Below are 3,415 nucleotides of genomic sequence, written 5' to 3'. Positions count from 1 at the left end.
CAGCCTTGCTCCATCCAGACCTCTCTTGGGGAAGCTTCTGGTTTCAATGGCTCAATAAGCTAGTCCACAGGTGGGCTTCGATAGCTGACAATGGCTCGACCTGTCCTCGCTGTGGTCCCCAGGCTTATAGCATCAACATCACCTGGAAACTTGTTAGAAATACAAATGACTGGGCTCCACCCCAAATCTATGAAATCAACAGCCTGTTGTTGTTGTTTTTTTAATAAGTCCCATAGACCTACACTCTCCACTCAAGCTTGAGCACCACTGACTTTAGAGAGTGACCTTGCTTAAGTCCACAAATGTTGATAGAAATGATACGTAATCAGGTGAATGAACAAGGAAGTGGAGTGAGTTTCAGGAGGCCTGGTCTTATCCCCAGGCTTGAGTAGAATGATTCCTTTTTGCCCAGCTGGTGTCCAAGAGAACAGCAGACTGGAAGAAGAGAGGACCGAGTGGCTGGACTCCCTCTGAGGTGGAGCAGGCTCTGAAACAACATTACCTGCAAAAAGCCCATCCAGAGGCCCTGGGGCCTGGGACTTAGGAGGTGCAAAGGGGAGCCAGAGTTGACGGGAAGAAGGGGTCCAGCAGGTCCATGGGACTCAGCATCAGGAACCTAGGACCTGGGAACCAAGCAGGAGGGCAGAGCTAGGAACATCCAACGGCAGGCAAGAAGGTCCTCAGCATACAGCTGGGGTCCAAGTCTCTCACGCCAAGGAAGAATTGATGAGAGGGGCCCTGGGAGCAAAGTTGAGCCTCTATTATTAGAACTAAGATACAAGGTTGGACACCGAACTTGGCTCCTTCTGAAATGCCCTGAGGTCAAGTCCGGCCCCAGAGCTTGTGGCAGAGTTGAGCCTGCCCGTGGAGTCTAGGGTCTCTAGCTGTCAGGAAGGGACAGGGAGATACTTGGTAAGAACCCACTACCTTCTGATCCCTGGTAACTTGTCCCCAAATCTGGTCTTGGAGACGGATATCTGCTGAAGTTGGGATTGCCCTTTCCAGAACTTCACACCAACTGGATGAGTGAAATCCTCCCAGCTTCCCAACTGCCTGGGTCTTGCCCAAACTTGGTCACAGTTGACCGAATCATGACTCATAGTTTCAGAATAAATTAGCGAGACAAACAGGGTCTGTCCCTACCTCCTTCTTCTGTCCACCTGCCAGCTCTTGTCCATTCAGCACCAAGGAAGAGCAGGCAATTCATGTGACCAGATCTCCACTTGCTTGACACCGGAGAACCTCCATGGCCAGCTTCCTCCAATGTTGACCATTTCCCACTCAACGTGAAAAAAGAAGCATCCTTAGTCACAGCCACCGTCTCTGCTGGGTCCCTTCTCCAGGGGATCTTCCTGACCCAAGGATCGAACCTGGGTCTCCAGCATGGCAGGCAGATTCCTTACTGTCTGAACCACCAGGGAAGACCAAGAAGCCCAGAGATATCCTCAAAGTCTCCATGGCCCAGAGTATGTCCCGCTTGTCCTAGGAAAGATTTCATGGAGGAAAAGGCACCAATATCAAATAAGCGTGGGAAACACTGCATACTGGTGTATGCGTGTACTCGCTTAGTCATGTCCGACTCTTTGTGACTTCATGGACTGCAGCCTGCCAGGCTCCTCTGTTCATGGAACTTTCCAGGCAAGAATACTGGAATGGGTTGCCATTTCCTCCTCCAGGGGATCTTCCCAACCCAGGGATCAAACCGCATCTCCTGCACTGACAGGTAAAATTCTTTACCAATGAGCCACCTGGGAAGCCCCTTCTTAATAGATCAAAATACACAAAAGGTTCTGAGAAGTCCCACGAGAGAGAAGTCTGACTGACTTGTCAAATCCAGTGTCTCTCCAGCTTATTGGGTCCAGAACCTTTTTTACCTCTCCCAAAAGAACATTCTGTGGAGCATCACTTGGGAACCACCCAAAATGCAAAGCGACATCTCCCACTGCTATCTTGACACAGAGGAACTTCTTTCTGGAATTTCTGGGAGGAAAAGCATAAGGTGGAGGTGGGGAGAGGGGGGCCTTCTTATTAAAAGACCCCGAGACAAAGAGAGCAGGGACCCTGGAAGTCCGCAGGGGCAGGTGGTGGGGCCTTGCAGTGGGAGGAGGCTCTAGGGTCTCCCCATCCCAGCTACTAGCTGAACCCCAGCTTCCTCATCTGTAACTGGGGCATTTTTGAGGCCTAAATAACATACTGCATGGGCATCCCTGTCTCTGCCTCCAGAAGGCCCCATCTCCAGAGCCACTGACCCCAAAAAAGAGGTCAAAGAACAGAAGCCGCAGGAGGAGGGGGCAAGCTTCGCCGAGAGGGGAGGTGGCCATCTGCTGCATCAGAAGAGAAAACCATGGCTAATCTGGAAAAGCCAGCCTGCAAGGGAGTAACCGCATCTTCCAGCATCCTCTGGGGCAGGTACAGTCTCATCGTTTGGCTAGACACGAATCAAAGACCAACCCACCTGCCTCCCTGTCCTGCCCAGCAGAGCCCCCTGCTCTGTCTCCTCCTTGTTCCTCTGCATCCTCCAGGGCCTGAAACAACCTCCCAACCCCCACCTGTGAGCTTCTGAGGCTCCTGTCTTCTTAGGGGCAGAGGCGAGGAAAATTGTGCTATAGCTCCCTCCCTCCCGCCTAGACTTTTGGCTGCCTTCTGAAGCTGGACAATACAGGGAAATGTTTGCACCCAAACAACTCCGCTGCTTCAGGAACTGCCTGACCCTGCCCAGGAAAACGAAATTCTCCAGCTCCACCCTGCGGCCCCCTCAGTCTGGGGATCAGAAACCAGCAGAGAGGTTATTACCAGAGCAAAGCGGGTCACAGGCATCCCCAAGGTGGCCAGAGGAGAGTTCAGGGGTCACCTCCCTCTAAGGACTGGAGTTTTTTCCTTCCTGCCCAAATCAGAAAGGGAGCTCTGGGGTGGGATGGGGTAAGGGGGTGGCGGGTGGGAGAGAGGCTGGAGGGGATGGGGGTATATGTATACATATAGCTGATTCACGTGGGTGTCCAGCAGAAACTTACACAACCTTGTAAGTATACTCCAATAAAAAGAAAATAGAAAAAAATGAAGTCAAATTAAAAAAAAAAAAGGGACCTCTGTCCCCGACTGCAGGATACACAAAAGCCAGATTGTCAATATTTATCTGGAGAGCCCAGGCTCTGGATTAATCTGGCCTAAAGATAATACAAATAGCACTTTGATGTGACTTGAGAAATGTATTAATTCATTCAACAAGCATGTGCTTGTTGGGTTCTGGGCCAAGCTCCAGGCCAGGCACTGGGGATCTGGGGTAGATCACCCCCGACTCTGCCCTGGAGAGGCCCACGATCTAGGAAGAGAGAGAGGGAGGCCCCCCGGAATGCAGTAAGATGGTAGGTGGGGGCCTGCTCCGTCCCAGCTGAAATTCCTCCTGAGAAAAACCAGA

This window comes from Bos grunniens, chromosome 25 (assembly GCF_055505025.1).
Source record: "Bos grunniens cultivar Pamir isolate PY7600 chromosome 25, Bosgru_T2T1.0, whole genome shotgun sequence".
NCBI lineage: Eukaryota > Metazoa > Chordata > Mammalia > Artiodactyla > Bovidae > Bos > Bos grunniens.
This window is presented reverse-complemented; position numbering follows the sequence as displayed.